At 36.8% G+C, this 22603-nt stretch overlaps 1 protein-coding gene across 3 annotated transcripts in view; it reads right to left on the reverse strand.

The window, feature by feature from the left end:
* The window catches only part of LOC129755942 (zwei Ig domain protein zig-8-like), a 123573-nt gene extending 101223 nt beyond the window's left edge, over window positions 1-22350 (reverse strand). For all 3 annotated transcript variants that reach the window (XM_055752654.1, XM_055752656.1, XM_055752655.1), the window contains exon 1: window positions 21625-22350. The gene's annotated coding sequence lies outside the window, so the exon portion shown is untranslated. The remainder of the gene's footprint in view (window positions 1-21624) is intronic.
* Window positions 22351-22603: the final 253 nt, after the last annotated feature.

The following is a 22603-nucleotide window of genomic DNA, read 5'->3' on the forward strand; positions in this document are numbered from 1 at the left end:
CATGGTAGAAATTTCTAAAAATAAAGAAACAGAAAATCACATGATTCCGTACGTTTATAGTTTAATAATTTTTTTTTATTGTTTCCTTCTAAATCTGAACAAATTAAAAAACTGCATATTGAAGGCAATAAATGTATGATGACAGCAGAAGAAAGATGACATTTATGACGATTTGCTCGTGTCAATTTAGGCATATGAGGGAAATTAGTGACAATTTAAAAAAGTCGTCTCTACATTTCATTAATAGCAAATTCAAAATCAAAACTCAACAACACACTTTGGTTGAGTTGCTTATCAAGAAAAGTTATTTAAGTCCAGGGAATCGCAAGTTACAGCTGCTTAAGTTTGATGGTCCGACTTTTTTCAATATTGAGCCTTTTAAGTGAAAAATTAACTGTTTTGCTGAATAATCACCCCCCCCCCCCCCCCCCGGCCGTGGAAAATTTTGAAAATTTTAAACACATCTACTAAGAAAAGTTCCAATTTTTTATAAAAATTCGAGCTTTTGCGGATATTTTATAACGGTTTTTTGCCGCTTGGGGGGGGGGGGGGGGTGATCACCCCAATCACCCCCCCATAGGACCGTGCCTGAGCTTATTATTGCATCCAAAAATCTCGTACCAGTACCACGTGCCTTCAGCAGTAGAATGTAAAAAAACACCCGCCAAAATTTTCCCTTTGAAATCTTAAATGCTCAGCTAGCTTTGATTTGCTTTCCAGTACATGTGAACTCTGGACGGTAGTTTCTAATGCCCGGCCCATGGTGATCGTGAAAACAACCCGCCAAGGGGAATAAAGTCGGTTGACAAAATGGGTGCCATGACTTTTGGTTTGTGTGAATAAAACCGAAAGTTGTATGGGAGGGTCCCTTTTCTTAGGTGGGAGGGGCTCAAAACTATTTCTTAAACCTTACCAATGTTCAAACACATAACTGTACCAAATTTCAGGCTGATCGGTTAAGCGGTGTGGATTTTTGTAAGGTGCATACAAACATATATAGTCCAACTTATCTTTATATATTAGATTCATTTCTTCATTATCAATTGAAGGTTTGATTGAAAAATTCAACTAGTATGTTAAGACTGATCCCAAACTTTTGGCCGTTTCACCATACTATGGGGTGATCCCAAACTTTTGGACGATGACTTAAGAAGCTATTTTATATTAAGTACGTTACAAATTTTACGCACGAAATTTAACTAATGTATTTTTATAGGTATGAAAAAAGGACTCAAATGCAGCTTGAATTATAAAATTTGGTCCACCCCATCCTGAGATGATCGGATTTGAATTTTAAGTTCGGTTTTTGAAAAATGTCTCAACTTTAATCATAATTGAAGTCAAATATACTCAATATAAACATTTTATCAAATACAAACATAGAAGATTTTTCTCACGTTCTCTGGAATGAGATCAGAAGAATTCCTATATGTAATAAGATGGCTGAGATATGCCGATCAAAATTATCATATTTTAAAGGGGGTAATCCCAAACTTTTGGCCGCCAGTGTATTTCTGGAAATTAAAATAGATTGCTTGAAAATTTGGCACACTTATTTGAAACTTGATGATATCAAACATTTATAACTGATTAACTGGTCAGGATTAGACCAGACCGAACTGAACGCCATAAACTTAATTTCGAGATAATTGAATTCAAAGTTCACATCCTTAACAATTAGTACCATTTCGAAAGATTGCTTATTTTTTCATTTATCCAACAAATTTAGACTCTTACGAAGACATTGAGGCTATACTGGTTGATTTCTGATATCACATTTAATAGAAAATCGGATTTTAATAACTATATGTTTGCAAACAGTTCCCTCTGGTCGAACCAAAATGTAAAAAAAACCGCCATGCATATCATTTGAATGGGCAATTTGTTCTAAACATAGTAGCCTGCTAATAGGCGCTTTACGAGCAGCACCTAACAAGTATGGCTGGTGCTTGAAAAATATTTTTTTTCGTTGAGCCAGAGTGAACCGAGCCATACAAATTTCTCACATTCTGATTGAGAAATATAGAAGATTTTAACTTACCGGTTGTGTTCTAAACGATAGTACGCAATAAAAGTAAACTTCTTTTACCATTAAAAAACAAAAATCCTTCTTTTTTAATAGATAGTTTGAAAAATAAGATTCAAGGGACTCAGTTCGGTCTGGCTGAGCGAAATTTTATTCAAATGCTAAAAACCTGCAACAGGAAGTTTTAAACCTCGAGAGCGTCATTTATCATTAAGTTTATCAGATTTAAGTTCTAAACGCTTTGATGAACAGTTTTGAACCGAAAAACCGAACGGATTGAAGATAGTTTCGAATAAAAACAATTTTCTTGACCAAAACGTGCATTTTATGTTTCCCTTCGAGTTGGCTCTCATTTCACTTTAGGGCAATGCATTTTGGCTATTTCCACTGCCTGCAACATTGAATTTTTTCAATAAAATCTTTAAAAATTTGAAAAATGCCCTGATTTTCATAGGGTCGGTAGTTAAACATGATTTGCATCCTTTACAATAGATAACTCAACTTTTTTCAACTTGGCGTTCAGTTCGGTCTGGTCGAATCCCGGCCAACAAACAAATTCACATTTAAGAAAAATATGATTTTGATTTTTTTTATAAAACTTCTTTTAATAATGTAGGTTTTAGATGGTGATGATGCATGATCTTATAAATGTTAAAATCTACACATTTGAAAAGATAGCCAGCCAAAGGGGTATAAGTTGAAACATTTGAAAAAACTTAGATGAAGGGTGATACGGTCAAAATTTGGTCAACATCAACTTGACTTGTTTCATTCAATTATGCATTTAAAAAACCTGAACACCCCTCATTTTGAAAGTGTGTGTGTGTGTGTGTGTGTGTGTGTGTGTGTGTGTGTGTGTGTGTGTGTGTGTGTGTGTGTGTGTGTGTGTGTGTGTGTGTGTGTGTGTGTGTGTGTGTGTGTGTGTGTGTGTGTGTGTGTGTGTGTGTGTGTGTGTGTGTGTGTGTGTGTGTGTGTGTGTGTGTGTGTGTGTGTGTGTGTGTGTGTGTGTGTGTGTGTGTGTGTGTGTGTGTGTGTGTGTGTGTGTGTGTGTGTGTGTGTGTGTGTGTGTGTGTGTGTGTGTGTGTGTGTGTGTGTGTGTGTGTGTGTGTGTGTGTGTGTGTGTGTGTGTGTGTGTGTGTGTGTGTGTGTGTGTGTGTGTGTGTGTGTGTGTGTGTGTGTGTGTGTGTGTGTGTGCAGCGTGTCAAAATTTTGCTCGTACATCGCGAAAATCCGACCTACTCGCACACAAAGCTGGCAAAATCGCTAACAGTAGCCAAATCAACCGTTACATATGTAATTTAAGTGTTCGGGGAACGTTTGACGACAGCCAGAAAGTCTGGATCGGGAGGAAATCGAAAACCGGAAGCCGCTGAGACGTCAAAGAGAGTTTCCGGTAGTTTCAAACGAAACCCTTACCTCTCTTTCCGAGATACCGCAAATAAGCTGGGTGTATCCTCTATAACCGTGCATCGAGCCAAAAAACGAGCCGTAGGTAGTGACTCCAAATCGCGATGATAAACAATATACGACGGCCAAAGCGCGATCCTGGAGGCTGTACACGACGATGCTGACGAAGTTTGACTGCGTGGTAATGGACGACGAAACCTACATCAAAGCCGACTAAAAGCAGCTTCCGGGACAGGAGTTTTCAACGGCAAAAGGAAGGGGAAAGGTAGCAAATATTTTCAAGCACATGAAACTGTAAAAGTTCACAAAGAAATATCTGGTTTGGCAAGCCATCTGTACCTGTGGCTTGAAAAGCAGCATTTTCATAGCTTCCGGGACTGTCAACCAAGAAATTTACGTGAAAGAGTGTTTGAATAGACGTCTGCTGCCTTTCCTGAAGAGTTGTTTCGTACTGTTTTGGCCGGATTTGGCATCTTGCAAGGCCATAGTGCGGTACGCCGCCAACAACGTGCAGGTGGTTCCCAAGGAAAGAACCCTCCCAACACGCCAGAGCTCCGCCCAATTGAGAAATACTGGGCATTTGTCAAGCGGAACCTATAGAAGACCAAAAAAACTGCTAAGGACGAGCAGCAGTTCAAGGCAAACTGGCTTTCTGCGGCGAAGAAGGTGGACAAGGTGGCTGTACAAAATCTGATGGCAGGGGTTAAGCGTAAGGCCCTGCAATTCGAATTCGGAAAGGCGGAATCCTAACTGAATATTTTTCCTGAATTTAATACTAATTAATCTAAAAAAGAAATTTAATTTGATTTTTTAAATAAACGATTTCACCGATTTACACGCGTTTTCCCTTGACCAAATTTTGACCGTATCGCCCTTTAAAGTGAACCTTCAGAAAACTCTTCATGCTGGTCCTCTTTATCCAACGAAAATTTGTTAAGTGAACCTTTAGAACACTCTTCAAGTTGGTCCTCTCAATCCAACGGAAATTTTTAATGGAAACTTCTAGATCATTCTTCATGTTATTCCTCTTGATTTAGCAAAAAATCGTTAAGTGAACCCACTCTTGATGTTGGGCCTTCCAATAAAACGGAAATTCATAAAGTAAACCTTCTGAAAAATCCTCATGTTGGTCCTCCCAATCTAACGGAAATTCGTTAAGTGAACCTTCAGAAAAGTATTCATGCTGGTCCTTTCAAAACAGCAGAAATCCGTAAAAGAACCTTCAGAACACTCTTCATGTTGGTCCTCCAGATCTCACGGAAATTCTTATAGTGAACCGTCAGAACAATCTTCATCTACAGTGAGGGGCAAAATAAAGTGTCCAAATTATTTTTTTTCAATTTCTTTTATTTTTCTGGTTAAAATTCAACGAAAACACATCGTAATCATTTTTTTAAATATTGTTTATTATGTTCTTTTCAATTTTTGTTATTGTTGCGCTGGAAAAAAAAGAAAGTTTTTCTGATAGATAAAAAACAGTTGATATTCCAAAAAAAAACAGGGGCAAAATAAAGTGTCCAGATCAGTACAGCTTCAAAAAATTCAAACTGAAGGCAAACAAGAACGATTTAATAATGGGTATGGCCTCCTTCAGCCTTCAACACCTCCTGCGAGCGCTTCGGCACACTTTCAACAAGGTTGTGTAAGTGTTGTGGGTCGAGTTCTTCCCACGCATGCTCCAGGGCATCAAAACAAGTACTTTTATTTGTCACACCAGTCTTATCAATCAGAGCATCGAGGATGGCCCACAGATTTTCGATTGGGTTCAGATCAGGACTTTGTGGGGACCATTCAAGGGGTTTGATGCGCAGAAATGGAAAAATAACTTCGTCAGATTGGCCGTATGCTACGGATCGTTATCCTGCTGTAAAACGAAGCGTTCTTCGAGGCCCGTCTTGATGAGGGATACCTCGAGGTTTTCCCGCAGGATATTGCAATATGACTCAGCTGTCATGATTTCGTCAATTTTTACCAAATTGCCCACCCCACCCCAAGAAAAGCACCCCCACACCATCACGTTACTTCCTCCGTGCTTGACTGTTCCTTGGATATGGCGGTCTTGGAGCTCCTCACTCGACTTGCGCCACATATGATCCCGCTTCTTCCGGTTGAATAGCTCAAATTTGGATTCGTCGGCCCACAACAATGTTTCAAAGCAATCGGAAAATTCCTTTTAATTCAACCACGGTAAATGAAAAGTTCAGATACCGGTATTTCGATAGCAACTTACTATCTTCTTCAGTAAGCGTTTTCGATTGATATCGAACACGGAGCAACGGAGGAAGTAACGTGATGGTGTGGGGGTGCTTTTCTTGAGGTGGGGTGGGCAATTTGGTAAAAATTGACGAAATCATGACAGCTGAGTCATATTGCAATATCCTGCGGGAAAACCTCGAGGTATCCCTCATCAAGACGGGCCTCGAAGAACGCTTCGTTTTACAGCAGGATAACGATCCGTAGCATACGGCCAATCTGACGAAGTTATTTTTCCATTTCTGCGCATCAAACCCCTTGAATGGTCCCCACAAAGTCCTGATCTGAACCCAATCGAAAATCTGTGGGCCATCCTCGATGCTCTGATTGATAAGACTGGTGTGACAAATAAAAGTACTTGTTTTGATGCCCTGGAGCATGCGTGGGAAGAACTCGACCCACAACACTTACACAACCTTGTTGAAAGTGTGCCGAAGCGCTCGCAGGAGGTGTTGAAGGCTGAAGGAGGCCATACCCATTATTAAATCGTTCTTGTTTGCCTTCAGTTTGAATTTTTTGAAGCTGTACTGATCTGGACACTTTATTTTGCCCCTGTTTTTTTTTGGAATATCAGCTGTTTTTTATCTATCAGAGAAACTTTCTTTTTTTTTCCAGCGCAACAATAACAAAAATTGAAAAGAACATAATAAACAATATTTAAAAAATGATTACGATGTGTTTTCGTTGAATTTTAACCAGAAAAATAAAAGAAATTGAAAAAAAATAATTTGGACACTTTATTTTGCCCCTCACTGTAAGTCCTTTCGATCCAATGGATATTCATAAAGTGAACCTTCAGATTACTTTTCATGTTGGTCCTCTCGATCAAACGGAAATTTGTTTAGACTGTAACTGTCAGTTTCATGGTGAAAAACACTTTTACTTGGAAATCGCAATTCCTTGAAAATTCATTAAATATTATTGCAGCACGCACATAAAGCATTAAGCATGAAAAAATCAATTCCAGCTTCAAAAATTAAACCTGTTGAAAATTCCAACAGATTTTGCCTAGGTGCTTTTTCTCTTCCTCAGAAACGGATATCATCTTCCAAGAATGAAGGTGAAAATTGGCATCCCTTCCCAGAGGTGTCCTCTAGCACGCCTCTCTCTTCCCGGAACCACTCCTTAACCTTAGTCTAAGTCTTACTAATTCCGAGGGTGGTAGGAAGAACTATGTGGTCTCAACCCAGCCGACCCGTTGTTGTGGTTTTCAATCTCCGCTCGGCTGGCTGGGTCTTGACCGCAGCTTATGTTTCATTCACTCGGCAAGGCTCCGACATATTGTTGAGAATTGAGCTACAGCGCGGGGGTGGGTTTGAGATTCTTAAGCCCATCGCCCAGGCACTAAATACCCTGACCAGAATCAGTCAACCAGGCCCCACGACGACGATGAGCAGCTTCCAGCCAAGGCAGGCAGGGCACTAAGATGAAAGTAAATTCTTTAAGCTGCAAACATTTTTTTGCTCTTTTGCACGAACTTAGTAGAGGCATTTTCTACGTCCGTTGTTGTTTGCTGTCTTGTCTCTTGGTATCCGATTCTTCTTGAAGGAAAAGACCGGGTTCAGGATTCTCAGGGCTGAGGAATGGCGCTCATGAAGCATCTGTCGGTTTGGTTTCGTTTCGTTTGGCAGAAGAGGCTTTTGCTCAAGATTTCCATTATTTGCCAAAAGGATTTTGCAGACGAAATGCCACATGGTTTTTCCTGGCAAGCCAACTCGAGAGCCAAAGTGATTGATTAATTATGCTTATCCTTGTTTGTGCGACTTTGCTGCCCGAGTGAAAAGTTGTTCTTGTCGGAATGAACTTAAAAACTTGAAGCCAGCAGTAATGGGAATGAGTAATGTGGTTTGGTTGCGCCTTTTTTTATATTTTGAACAGCCCTGACTGCGCCAGAAGAAAGTTTTATTTTTCAATTCTTTTTATGAGTGGAAATTTCATAACGCAAAAAGTTTTCATTCAATTACTAGTTGGTAAGCTCATGAGCATGAGTTTTCAGACAGTTCTGGGAAAAATTCGCTGATATAATATGGGTGTATGATGGATTGTGCATTAACCACTTTTTGGATTGGCAATACAAATGCAGTAACTTTGTAATTTGGAACCACCAGGAATTTTTTCGATGTGCTGTGATGCAAGTTCTTTCTCCTTATGATGAGTTTTAGATTCATTAAAGTTTTCTTTAAGTTCTTATTTCAACGCGGAAAAAATACGTCAATTTTTTTTACATAGTAGATTGAAAGTTTTATCAAGTTCAACAAGACCGCTGCAAGCTTTGTATGAAAATTTCAAATTCCTAAATTTTAACACCTCCCAAATTTTGTGTTGTTGTTTTGCTGCCTGAAATAGCAATAAAAATTTTGGAAGCGATCCAGTTCAGAATTAGCGCAACGAGGGCGTGTGATATAGCTCAGTTGGCAAGTCAGTCGCTTCTTGAGTTCGGGCCCAATAGAAAATTTCAATCACAGTTGTACCGAATAAGTTTTTCAATGACTGTTCGCCAACTGCATCGTTGATATAAGTCGCGAATGACATATAGATGTTAAAATGACTATAATCGAAACAAAAAAAATACCGCAACGAGTTTTAATTTTGTATAAATATTTGTATGGGAACAATATTTTACATTTAAAAATCGCCAGAGATGCATGAAATTCATGTCAATAGAGCACAAACCTAACTTGTACCCCAGAAAACATATTTGATGTTTAACAATTTTTTCATATGTATTTTTAATTTTGGCGTTTTCACTGCTTATTTGAAAGCTGTGTGACCGTAGGAAAAGCATAAAAAACCTCAAAAAACTGTTTTGCAAACACGTTTTATGAAATTATTTAAAGCTTTAGCGTGCAAAGTCTGCCATTCAAAAATACTTTTCAATTGATTTAAATATATTTATTTTGAAATGGTTATAACTTATTTCATAAAAGCTTAGCTGCTTGTCAAGTTAGCAAAAAATGAAACTTAAGAATAGTCTAAACCAAAAATCGGAGACCAACTTCACTTTCAGATTATTTGAATTTGAATTTGAAAATTGAAACGGATACGCTTACTTAGGAATAAACAAAATCAATTAAAATTTTACATTGATGCTTGGTGACTCAAAAGGCATCGAAAAAACATATGGGAGCAAAAAGTTATTTTTTTTGCAACGGTCTAGTGTCCACTCTCCTCTATCCAATATTCACGAAATTATTCGAACGGGGGTTCTTAAGCAACTTTTGTTTCAAGATTTACGAACACAATACACCAGCAATTTTTCTCAATTTTCACTAATAATTATTTTTTAATACTAAAATTTTCCATTTTCAAGTTTTGATGTTTGATGAACTTTCAGTTATTCTAAAGTATAAAATTAATCCAAACATTGTGATAAATAAAATTTTCAATCAAAACTGTTCGCAAAATAAAGTAAATTTCAAAGATAATTTAAAAAATATAAAGAAAACTTTTTTAAAGATAGCTGTAAAAATAACAGACAATACTATTTGAAATTTACAAAAGCAAATCTACGAAGTTTTTTTCTCTCTGATTATTTTTTTGTAGACAGAATGCAGTTTGAAGTTCAAGTGAGAAAGTTATAAAGATTTGAAGCAGAAAATTTAGTTCTGAAAAGATAAAATGCGCTTTTAATTCAGATTTTTTTTAGAAAAACACACCTTCATACATTTAAGCGGAAGCATGTGAAATTTTAAGTTTTCAGGCACAATAACTCCAGTTTACAGTATTTTACAATTGAGTAAAATGAAAATTAATTATAATTTGAAATCAGACGCTGATTCGGAAAATAATGTCTAATAGGGTCGATACTCTAGATACTCAAGACATGAGCTAGTTTTCGAAAGGTTTTTTTTTACTTTATGCTTATTTTTCCATTTGGATGCTCAAGCTATAAATGTTTATATTATTCTATTTTTGCTCTTTGAGTTTGGCATATGTTGATAATAATTTTTTTTTCTAAACAAGTAGTTTAAAGTAATAAATAATAAATTTTAAAGTTACATTCTAAATCACCTGTGTCGTATTTTACGATTCCAACGAATCTCAATTCAGAGATTCACTCAGAAACATCTGTCGCTCACAAGAATAGATCAATGGCTGACTTTTTTTTGTATGTTTTGTCATGTATTGGCAAAATAACAAACGTTTCCAAAGATATTTATTTTATTCTATAATTCAATTTATCATCAGTGTTGCTTGGTATATACGGATACAACTGTTTTTTTTTTATTATTTTATTAATAGTTGTTAGCGAATCCTTCATCTCATCTCTTCGTTCTTTCTCACCCCTTTTCGCAATTGAAACTTTAAATTACCGACCATTTATTTTCTTTAAAACAACATTTTATTTTTCAAATATTTAGCTTTCATCTCCATTCTACATTCCATTTTATGCAACAGCGTTCCAAAATGTGCTTTTCTTGTCCCTCAGTCTTTGTTCATTTACCAGAGTCAGAATAGGCCAAGAGACAATAAGCAGCAACAGCTTAAAAAATATGCACTTTCAAACCAATCCGCCTTTTCCAATCGGAACAGGCTAAAAATTATGCGCTTCTTAAGCCAATTCCGTCTTTATCCACCGGAAGGCCAAATCAAAACAAACAATTAGCAAAAGCTGGCTTTAAATCTGAGCTTCCTAAGTCAATTCTGTCTTTTTCTACCAGAAGGCCAAACCATAACAAAGAATTAACAGCAACAGCCACAAAAATCCGTATTTTTCCACCAAAAGGCCAAATCAAAACAAAAAATTAGCAACAGCAGCAATTTATCCTTCATCTCACTTCTACCGCCAGTTAAGTGCAATGCCATTGACCAGGTAACAGAGATTATGAATCATGGAAAAAATTACCTTTATTCAAATAAATGCTTCATAAATGCGCTTCTTAAGCCAATTCCGTCTTTATCCACCGGAAGGCCAAATCAAAACAAACAATTAGCAAAAGCTGGCTTTAAATCTGAGCTTCCTAAGTCAATTCTGTCTTTTTCTACCAGAAGGCCAAACCATAACAAAGAATTAACAGCAACAGCCACAAAAATCCGTATTTTTCCACCAAAAGGCCAAATCAAAACAAAAAATTAGCAACAGCAGCAATTTATCCTTCATCTCACTTCTACCGCCAGTTAAGTGCAATGCCATTGACCAGGTAACAGAGATTATGAATCATGGAAAAAATTACCTTTATTCAAATAAATCTATATATATAAAAAGCAATTATCTGTATGTTTGTTTGTTTGTTTGTTTGTTTGTTTGTCCTCTATAGACTCAGCCGTCTTAAGAGCTAGAGATCTGAAATTTGGCATGGAAGCTCATTAGGACCAGGAATGATGAAAAATGTTATAGATTTTTGGATGACCCCTTCCGAAGGGGGTCGTCCATACAAGACAAATATTGTTTTCGCGTTATTGACGTTATTTTCCGTCGGATTGTGATGAAAATTTGCACATGAGTGTTTTGAGAGACGAACAATCGATTACAGTTATCAAATTTAGGGTCAGGGGTCGGCCAAAGGGGTCGTCCATATTCACTGATTAATGTTTTTGCGATATTGGCTTTATTTTACATCGGATTGTGTTGAAAATTTGCACATGAGTGTTTTGAGAGACGAACAATCGATTGCAGTTATCAAATTTAGTGTTAGGGGTCGGCCAAAGGGGTTGTCCATATTCACTGAATAATGTTTTTGTGATATTGGCGTTATTATAGATCGTATTGTGATGAAAATTAGCACATGAGTGTTTTGAGGGAAGAGCAATCGATTTCAGAGTCGAATTGCGGATCACAAGTCGGCTGAAGGAGTCGTCCATACCCAACTTTAATGTTTTTTGTAATATTGACGTTATTCTACATTGGATTGATATGAAAATTTCCGCATAGGAGTTTTGAGGGACGCTCTTTTGCTTTCAGGTTTCAAATCTTGACTCAGGGGTTGACAAAAGGGGTTCTTATCTGTTCACTGTTTTTACGATATTTTCTTGATTGAGCATAGAATTGTAATGAAAATTGACACATGGGAGTTTAACAGAAAAGATAATTGATTTCAGGTGTCATGTTTTGAATCGTGGTAAAAAAAAGGCCGTCCATGTTAATTGCTCACTGTTTTCGCGATATTGTCGTGATCATGCATCAGATTGAGATGAAAATGTTCAGATGAGGGTTATAAAGTATGAGCAATTGACTCCAGGTAGCATGTTCCGTGTCAAGGGTCGGCGAAAGGGGCGTCTATATTCGCTGTTCACTGTTTTCAAGTTCCTGACGTTATTTTACATATAATTTGAAAAGAAAAAATGGCGCAAGGGAGTTTTGAGGAACGTAAAGTTGGTTTCAATTATCGGATTTCGGGCCATGGGAAAGAAAAAAAAGGGTTTCATTGAAAGTTCAGTGTTTTGTGCAATAATTTTTTTAATTGATACCAATTTAAGTGTGAAGGTCAAGCAAAAGAGTCGTGCACATAAACAAATAGCAGCATCGAGAAGAAAACACCCTCACATAAATTTTAATAAAAAGCCAATCAACCGTTTAATTTGAATTTCAAGCAATAGTAATAGTAGCGACTTTAAACACTGTTGAATATTTTCCCCAAAATTGTCGAAAGAATGTTTCGAATTAATTTTCTAAACTCATTTTGACGTACCAATGATTTAAAGCGAAACGAAGTTCGTACGGGATCAGCTAGTGCTTCATAAAAGAAATCAAATGAAGGACAAGGATCTGAATCAAGTGTTTTCGGTTATATTTTTGGTAATATTTTATAGAATGTGGTTTGACTTTCTTTTCTGAAATCGGCACTGCAGTCAAATTTTACATATTTTGTTGAGTTAATGGATTTGAGCATAATCTGTTTTGTCCTACTTACAATATAGTCATCTCTATGTGGCTTTTGTGAAGACTAATGTCTGGCCCAGTTGTAGATTTTCCTGCTCGAACTGTTAGATTTTGTTAATTGACATTTTTATAATGTTATTTCTAAACTAATCTTACCAATAATAGAAAATTATGATAAATTTAAAACTATCTCACAGAACTTTTCAACGGTGATTTTGAAAGACTGAACAAACGGCTTTTTCTAAATGAAGTGTTGCTTGCGTTTGTCAGTTGGGTATCTGTTTGATTGTTGTCTGTTGTTTGTGTTGGAGGGAGAGAATCTGTGTTTTTAACAATTTTCGGGAGAGATTTTGTTTTATAATTGTGTTTCTTCAGGTTGTTTAGTATGTTAGCGTACATTGCATTAAGATTGTTGGTATCTGTTTTTAAATTGACTGTGTTCGGATTATTGAATATGTGGCACATTTCAAGGAACTTTAAAGTATGTGTGTTGAAACTGCTATCGAGAATTTTTGTCTGTGTTATGTTGAACCTATGTCCCGTCTCCAGACAGTGGTCGATAAGAGCTGTGGTGTCCTTTTCCTTTGGTGCTGCATTCGTAATGATATGTTGATGTTGATGTTGTTGGTCGTTTGTTCCATTGGTTTTGCGTTTCTTCTTGATGTATTGGTCGATCAGCTTGATGTTACTTTTATGGCCTGAAAGTCTTTGATCCAGGGTGTTTTTGGTTTGTCCGATGTATACACACGGACAATCGTTTTGACAAGGTATTTCGTAGATGATGTTAGTTTTTTCCCCATTTGGTTTTGGATCTTTGACTTGGCTGAACAGTTGGCCGACTGTTATAATTTGTCTCGTGGCGATTTTGGTGGACGGAAAATCTTTCACGAAACTTTTGATAAGTTTGTCAGACAGATGGGGCACGTATGGGATGGATCTGTAGGTGCATTCATCTGTTGTTTGTTGGTTGGTGATATCTGTGGTGGCATTCTGGGTGATTGTTGGTTGGTCGGTGTTTTGGGCTATTGGTGGAGATGAGCTGGGTTGTTTTTTTGGCGACTGAGTTTGGTGGCGTTTTTTATGCAGGTTTAAAAGTCTGTTGATTAATGTTCTGGGATAGTTGTTTCTATTGAGGTGCGAGTGGATTGTCTGTGCTATGTCTTGGCTATGGTTGTTGCTGGTTAGGTATGATACTCTGCCTATGAAGTTGTTGGCTACATTAATTTTGTGCTTAAGCTGGTGGCAAGAATGAAAATTGAGCATCCTTCCAGAGGCAATCGGTTTTGTGTACCATTCCGTTGTTAGCGTTTGATCTTGGTTGCGGATGACTACCATATCCAGATAGGGTAGTTTACCTTCTTTTTCTTCCTCTATTGTGAACTGTATCCTATCTTCCTGCTTGTTGAAAGTTTCCAGAAGTATTTGGATATCAGTTTTCGGAATTGCAAGAAACAAATCGTCAACATATTTCCGAATAATGGGGATCGGGAAAGGGAGCGCTTTAAGTGCTCTACCAATTATCGTGTCAAGAACCATCTGTGCTAGAATTGGTGACAGTGGGCTTCCCATAGCTGTGCCGAAAGTTTGTACATAATATGTGTTTTTAAATTGGAAATATGAGGCTTCCATTAGAAATTCTATGATTTCTATGAACAGGTCGAGGTTGATTTGTGTGTTGATCTCCTTCCAGTGTTCGATGAGATTACTAATGACTAAATGTCGGGGTATATTAGTGAATAAAGAGACAACATCCAGAGATATGATGATATAATTATCTGGTAGTTTGATTCCGTTGATATCATCGCAAAATTCGAACGAACTCTTGGTTTCATATTCACTGGTTATCGAACTTCTTGCCACCAGCTTAAGCACAAAATTAATGTAGCCAACAACTTCATAGGCAGAGTATCATACCTAACCAGCAACAACCATAGCCAAGACATAGCACAGACAATCCACTCGCACCTCAATAGAAACAACTATCCCAGAACATTAATCAACAGACTTTTAAACCTGCATAAAAAACGCCACCAAACTCAGTCGCCAAAAAAACAACCCAGCTCATCTCCACCAATAGCCCAAAACACCGACCAACCAACAATCACCCAGAATGCCACCACAGATATCACCAACCAACAAACAACAGATGAATGCACCTACAGATCCATCCCATACGTGCCCCATCTGTCTGACAAACTTATCAAAAGTTTCGTGAAAGATTTTCCGTCCACCAAAATCGCCACGAGACAAATTATAACAGTCGGCCAACTGTTCAGCCAAGTCAAAGATCCAAAACCAAATGGGGAAAAAACTAACATCATCTACGAAATACCTTGTCAAAACGATTGTCCGTGTGTATACATCGGACAAACCAAAAACACCCTGGATCAAAGACTTTCAGGCCATAAAAGTAACATCAAGCTGATCGACCAATACATCAAGAAGAAACGCAAAACCAATGGAACAAACGACCAACAACATCAACATCAACATATCATTACGAATGCAGCACCAAAGGAAAAGGACACCACAGCTCTTATCGACCACTGTCTGGAGACGGGACATAGGTTCAACATAACACAGACAAAAATTCTCGATAGCAGTTTCAACACACATACTTTAAAGTTCCTTGAAATGTGCCACATATTCAATAATCCGAACACAGTCAATTTAAAAACAGATACCAACAATCTTAATGCAATGTACGCTAACATACTAAACAACCTGAAGAAACACAATTATAAAACAAAATCTCTCCCGAAAATTGTTAAAAACACAGATTCTCTCCCTCCAACACAAACAACAGACAACAATCAAACAGATACCCAACTGACAAACGCAAGCAACACTTCATTTTGAAAAAGCCGTTTGTTCAGTCTTTCAAAATCACCGTTGAAAAGTTCTGTGAGATAGTTTTAAATTTATCATAATTTTCTATTATTGGTAAGATTAGTTTAGAAATAACATTATAAAAATGTCAATTAACAAAATCTAACAGTTCGAGCAGGAAAATCTACAACTGGGCCAGACATTAGTCTTCACAAAAGCCACATAGAGATGACTATATTGTAAGTAGGACAAAACAGATTATGCTCAAATCCATTAACTCAACAAAATATGTACAACCTTGTAGTTTTCCCTGAGGATGAGACCAACCTAGTCTCGAAACGTTGGATGAAATAAAATAATCATCATTTCGAAAATAGACTGCAGTGCCGATTTCAGAAAAGAAAGTCAAACCACATCAACAAAAACCAGTCGAAATCTGAACAACATAAAATTTTATAGAATTTTAACTGTTTTTAAGCTGTCAAAAACTAGCGCTCAAAATTCACCTAATAACCTATTATTTGACACCCAACTTTTTGTGTATGTTTATCCTGTTTCCATAGTGTAAAAACGCCATGAAGTAGACAAGCAAATCCAATATGCAAATATTCACCTAAACAACCAAAAGTCACAAATTAACTTGAATGAAGGTTTTAAAAGATACATATTGGCTAACAAAGATAGTCAATTGCCCAATTCTCTTCTGTGAATTTTATGTACTCATTAATGAAGTTGAAATTTGCAAAAGTAACCTTTATGTACGTTGTAAGGGACATAAGTCACATAAAGGGCACAAAAGTGCTTGAAACGAGATTTACTAAGTCGCAAAAAGTGCATTGATGTGCTTTGAAAATCACACCACCACTTCGAGTTTTAGCTTCAGTTAGAACAACAACTAGACGTGGTCTTGAGGTAGCTTGTTCGATTCTCGCTACGAAGGTCGGGATTCGATTCCAAGCTTTTTCAATCAGTAATTTGGTACTTGAGTGACCACTCTGTTACAATATATGTAAGAAATGTAGAAAAGAAGCAATTGAGCTATTTGTCAAGCAGCACCATGTCCAAAATATAAAAAATAATACAGAGAAGGTGATTTGAACCGATGCCAAGAGTGCGATTGAGAAAGAGAGAGACATTTTGGCTCATTTTACGATCTTTTGGAAGCTGAGTTGAAAGGCCACTGAAAGCTAAATTATTATCAGCTGATCATAAAAACTTTTTTGGAACTTGAAAGTATCAATAAGAACTTAAATTTTGAGCTAAAGAGAACAAACTTCATATCAATGATGTAGCGGAGTAAGCTTTTTTGTACTTGTTTTATGGTACTTTTGGTTGCTTGGGCATATACTTTTGAAAAGAAAAAAGGTGGAAATTGAAATCTCAAACATTTGATGTCGAAATCTGAAATTGAATTTCGAACACTAGACTAAAAAGAGATTGTAGTAAAAAGGTAATGAAAATTGTGAGACTGTTGATCAATAAAAAAAAGGTAGAAAATTATGAAAAAAAAGGATGATTTATAGAACCAACCATGGTTTTGATGAAAAACATAAGAAAACAAATTTATTTTACATTTCTTTTCAGACAAAACAAGCAAAAACCATAAAAAAAAATTGGTATTCTTCCCTAAAAAACAAGAATACATGTTTCTTCAGAAATTTTAATTTGATCCTCAACATAAGAGTTATTCTGAGTCATGAATCTCCGCTTTCTTAGCTTCGAGTTTTCAATACCTTAAATGTTTCTTTCCTATGAGGTAAGCGTTACAAGGCTTAAATCCTGTTTTGATGTTTCCTACTCTTTATTCAATCACGGAATCAGATCTTGCTGAGCTATTCGTTTCAGAGATACGCTTAAAACAGTAAATCTTACAATTTTAAAAAATAAAGTTACAAATATTTCTAACATCATTCATGAAAGTCTTTGAGTTTTTGATTTTGGTATTGTATTGAAAATTTTAACTCATTTAACAATTTTTTTGTAGGCTGTGACACGATCCGACTTATGTTCAAAAAAATATCAAAGATTCAAGTTGGATTAAGTCTTTTTTATTAAATTCCGTAAAATTTACCGTATTTTTACAGGATTGGCAAAAATTGACAAAAAGAAATCTACTGTAACTTTTTTCTCAGATGCATGAATAATACGCGGTCTTTTGAAAAAATTTTGATCGAATTGAAAAATGTTTTCAAAATATTTGAAATGTTTTATAGTTTACAAGAAAATGCACAAATTTGTTTTATGAATTTTTATCTATTTTCAAGAGTTATCTCGAAAACAAGAGCTGCTAGGAAAAAAACTAAATATATTGGAATCATAAATATTTGTGAAAATTTGCTCTTAAAGTCCTCACCGTTGTTTGAGCGTTGTAAGCTTTCGAACGGACTTAACCTTTAATTTTGGGGAGTTTTAAAGGGCCTCAGAAAAACAAGCAATATCAAACTTTAAAAATTCTCCGACCCACATTCACATCATAATCAAAATATATTTTTTTAAATTTTATTTTAGCACATCAAATTTCCATCAAAATGTTTGCTTGTTATTCAAACATTTGCTTGTTATTCAAAAACTTGAAATTCTGATACGTAAGTATTGAAATTTTTTTTTCTAAACTTTTTGCAAAATTTTACCAAAGTTTAACAGCTTAGTATTGGTAACGTGATCTTAAAAATTTTAAAAAATTTATTTCATGTTTATGGATGTTTTTTTTCGATATACATATCAAATCAAAAATTGATATTTTAAAATATTCTTCTGAAATTTCATATTTTTTCTGTGTGCATAAAACGACGAGAAAGCACGACTTCAAATTTTATCGTTACCAGGGGTGCCAAAACAGACCTCCTGAACTCTTTCAAGTTAAATTTTCAAATTTAACTTGAAAGAGTTCAGGAGGTCTGTTCTGGCACCCCTGGTAACGATAAAATTTGAAGTCGTGCTTTGTCAGTGACAGATGATCGAGGATCGAAAACGAGATTATATTTTTACCGAAAATCGGAAGTTAGAAAACGTCACGTGAAACAGCACAAGCAAAGTTAAAACGTGTTGCGAACTTTTTGGCAGATTTTTATTAATTTTCATTAATCGAAGAGGTATTTTTCACATTATTACCAAGTAAATTGCATGAACTAACATTCATGCTAACTGTTTAGATCTTTCGCTTTGAAAGCACCACCATCTGTACACAGGAATACAGAAAACCTTTGCGCAGAAATACAGGTTAGAAATACATATTGTAATAAATAAGCTTTACCAGCTCTTTACAATTAGCTAAATATATTCCACAGTCAGGGCCTGTCGCTAACCGGCAGAAATAGGGTGAATCGGATGACACTGTTTGTTCGTATGTAACACAAATGTAAGCCCAGTTAGTTTGCCTATCGAACGGAACTAATTTTTAAAATCTATTTTTAGCTTTGAGCTGCAAACATTGAAAGGCTGCTTCCGAGATTTTAAAAACCATCCGAACCTCCGAACAAGGTCCATGAATTTTTCATTAGTTCTTTAAGTAAATATTTTTCCCAAATGTCAATTTTTCAACAATTCCGTTTCATGTTATGTTTTCAATTATAATTCTTAACATCTACTATTCTATTCTATTTTGTTTATTTATAAAGAATTTTAACCACCTTGGTCATTCTTCCTCTACTCAACATCTACAAAAATTTTCAAGAAAACCGGTTAACGTCAAAAATTTTGGAATGGGCGGTGATTTGACATTTATGAAATTATTAATGAAGGTTTCAAATTGCTTGAAAAAATTCGTAAAAAAATGCATGGAACAAAAATATCTTACAAAGATAAATCTGTACTTGAAACAGGCATATGCAGAAAATTTTAATTTTTATAGAGTATTCTGTTTTTTCGTTGAATATGAGAAAAAAAAACTTGTTTGGCCCGCGAGCAAATCTCAGGTTCGAAATTTGGCCAACCTGTTGAAAATGTTGGCCACCCATAATCTAAAGGAAAGATATTTTGAAGGAGAAAGGTTAACCAATAATCTGTTAGCATGAATTAAACTCAAATAAAAATGTTACACTACTAACAGTATTAACTCTTCAGTTAAGCTGTTTAGAACTGCTATAAAACTTGTGAACGCTTCTTCACTATTCAAAAGTTATCGGAATTATCTTGTGCATTCAGAATAACATAAATGAAAGTTTACTTTATTCTATAAGAATTTAAAGTCTCAGGTTGAATTTTATGTCAAAAATAATACTTAAGTTTTGTGCAAGCAATTTGACCTAAAGGGTGATACGGTCAATATTTGGTCATGGGAAAACGCGTGTAAATCGGTGAAATCGATTATTTAAAAAATCAAATTAAATTTCTTTTTCAAGTTTAATTAGTATAAAATTCAGGAAAAATATTCAGTTAGGTTTCCGTTTTTCCAAATCCGAATTGCAGGGCCTTACGCTTATCCCCTGCCATCTGATTTTGTCAACCGTCTTCGCCGCAGACAGCCAGTTTGCCTTGAACTGCTGCTCGTCCTTAGCAGTTTTTCGGTCTTCTTTAGGTTCTGCTTGACAATAGCTTAATATTGATAAATTGGGCGGAGCTCTGGCGTGTTGGGAGGGGTCTTGTCCACCTGCACCACCTGCACGTTGTTGGCGGTGTATCACTCAATGGCCTTTTTACCGTAATGGCAAGATGCCAAATTCGGCCAAAACAGTATGGAACAACCGTGTTTCTTCAGGAAACACTCTTTCACGTAAATTTCTTGGTTGACAGTCCCGGATGCTATGGAAATGCTGCTTTTCAAGCCACAGGTACAGATGACTTGCCAAACCAGATATTTCTTCGCGAACTTTGACAGTTTCATGTGCTTGAAAATATCTGCTACCTTTTCTCTTCCTTTTGCCGTATAAAACTCTTGTCCCGGAAGCTGCTTGTAGTCGGCTTTGACGTAGGTTTCGTCGTCCATTACCGCGCAGTCAAACTTCGTCAGCATCGTCGTGTACAGCCTCCGGGATCGCGCTTTGGCCGTCGAATTTTGTTTATTATCGTGATTTGGAGTCACTACTATTGATCTTACCGGAAATTTCCAAAGTCTTACGCTTATTCAAACAGGTAATCCAATATTTTTGCAAGCGACAGGAATTTGTATGATTTTTTTTTCAGATATTTTGTTTATCATAATTGCACTCCCATCCTTACACATTTTTTGTATAAGCATCGCGTAAACAAATGAAAATCATTGTATTTTCACAAAAAAATTTGAAATTCGAAACGACAAAAATACTTCCAAAAATAAACACTTCCGATCTTGAGCAGAGGTTGCTGCGATCTTCCAAAACAGCTTTTTTTCGTCTTTAGAACCAAATGTCCATGAGATTAGGTAAATAGTGTATTTATGTCCCTGTGGCTATGAAGATAAAAATACAAATCTGCTAAATAATGAAATGTTGCGGGGTAAAGTGTAGTGTACGTTAATAAGTTTTTCTCGCAAAAATGCGCAATCAAGAAAGGAACCAAGATGCTTTCAATTGAAAGATAAAATTTTAGAATGCATCATTAAATGATTTGTATTGAAATCAAGTTAAGGAACCAGAAAGCTTTTTGCTATCATAACGAATAACATATTCAAGCTTTAATGACGTTTTTGTGTTTTTTTTAGTCTTTTGTTGGTTTTCATCCATAATCAGTCATTCTAAGAAAAATAGCTTTACCCTGAAATAATCTCCGAAATTGCCTCAAATTTCCCTCTTTTGCATCTCACACTCCAATGATCGAGAAAAAGATTTCATCTTTCGTACCAACAACGACAACAATAGCAATCCGGATTATCGGTTTCCTAGTATTAATCTCGGCATTTGAGCGTAGACAACAAAAAAACAAATCAAATTATAATTACCACACGACTGACTTTTTCTCGTTTTGCTCTGTTTCCCTGGCGGCTGCCAACTTGCCAGGCTCCAACCTAGCTACTACTAATCACATTCGGATTATATCAGATGGTTTCTGTTGATGTTGTTAGTTGTTACGTCAATCCTTGGGCTTCCCCCCAAAAATAAGTTCGTCGAGACACACTCCGACGAAAAAGTTATCTCAGATGGGAAACTTGCTTTTCGTTATGCTAAGCTGCCGCCAAGCTCCAACAACTGAATGGATGAAATATGTTCGGCAAAGGTGGGTTTGGAAACGTGGGGAGAGTCCCAAGTTAAGAGAAAATCCGACCAAAATAGAACCGGCCGAAATCGATTATGCCCGTATCGGAATGTTAGCGATGTGTTTTTTTTTCTTTCTTTCCTAGCCGACATTCTAGCGATTGCTATCGGCGCTTGCTTACCTATTTGGTTTGCTGGAAAATGTTTTGGGGGAGATGAATGCTTCCGCAGCCTCCTGCGGTTTTAATACGTTTGTGATCTTTCAAGTTTTTGTTCCGTGTGTATTCCTTGCGGGTGATTGATTGCTATCCATTGCTAGAACCTGCACAAGGGCGGAGGTTTTCCAGTATCCACATGAAAGGAGAAAACAAAACCCTGCACGTAAACGTCAGCAGTTTGATCCTAGCGGGTGCAGTCTTACAACTCCGGAATTCTGCGAAAGGTATCGATTTCAATTTTCACTTCCCACCTCCCGCAGCACACTGACACAACATAGACAGACACACACAAACACTTTTCGCCTTACTGCTTCCGCATCCTTCCGAATTGCGGGAATTTTCCGTCTTATATCCTTGTACGTCAATTTTGGGCAAATTTCCAGCTTTTCTCACCCATTCAAATGGTTTAACACAGGCAGTGCACTCGAAATAGTAGAGCAATTTAGCTAAACAACCAGAGTATTATATCACCGCCTCGAAGTATGCCGCACGCAAAGCTGCTCCCACCCTTGGTAAAATCCACGGATCTGATGACATTACTCCTGAATGACGGCTGTGTAGCTTGTCCAAACCCAGAACACTGTTCACACGCACATGACCTACACGACCTACGGAATATCGCACACCCGACGACCGTTCGGGAACACAGTTGGCTTTGACTGGGCCATGCCAGGCTTGGCACTGAGCTGCGAACCGAGCAATCGCTTGGCTTGGCCAAGGATTCCCTTGCCTAGGACAACACAATCGTTCGGGAGCGGGAGCACTCTCTTCCAGGCTCCTTTTCCGGACAGAAACGTCAAACTTCGGCTCCACCGAAGGGTGACGCCATTTTTCCTGGGTGGAGAACCGTAACGGTGCGTAACGCTTTTCCTTACCCAGAGCGAGCATGCGCCCTTTCCGGAGGACTCCCGAGAAAAGCTCCCTGTTTTGCCAAAAAAATTCT

Source organism: Uranotaenia lowii, chromosome 3, assembly GCF_029784155.1.
Source record: "Uranotaenia lowii strain MFRU-FL chromosome 3, ASM2978415v1, whole genome shotgun sequence".
Classification (NCBI taxonomy): domain Eukaryota; kingdom Metazoa; phylum Arthropoda; class Insecta; order Diptera; family Culicidae; genus Uranotaenia; species Uranotaenia lowii.